Here is a 415-nt window from a genome sequence, read left to right on the forward strand (position 1 = left end):
TTGGTTAACAACCCCACGACATGTCAACACTCTCCCTTCTCGACCTTGGAAGACCCTTTTTTTTTTTTTTGCGAAAGTATACATAGCCAAAGTCACACCATTTCGAAAGTGTCTACATGTACAATTCAGTGACATCGATTACATTCTTCCCGTTGTGCTGCTATTCTCACTATCCTTTTCCAAATTATTCCATCACCATTATCTTCAACTCACTGCCCCCTAGGCTTCCCATCAAACCTTTTGCGTTGCTGTTGTCAATTTGATCTCACATAATTTTTTTTTGTATCTTAGATGAAAGTTTGCAGAACAAATAGTTTCTCATTAAACAGTTAGTACACGTATTGCCCTATGGCAATGGTTAACAACCCCATGACATGTCAACACTGTCCCTTCTCAACCTTGGGTTCCCTATCAC

Source organism: Trichechus manatus, unplaced genomic scaffold (genome assembly GCF_000243295.1).
Source record: "Trichechus manatus latirostris isolate Lorelei unplaced genomic scaffold, TriManLat1.0 scaffold00008, whole genome shotgun sequence".
Taxonomy (NCBI): Eukaryota; Metazoa; Chordata; class Mammalia; order Sirenia; family Trichechidae; genus Trichechus; species Trichechus manatus.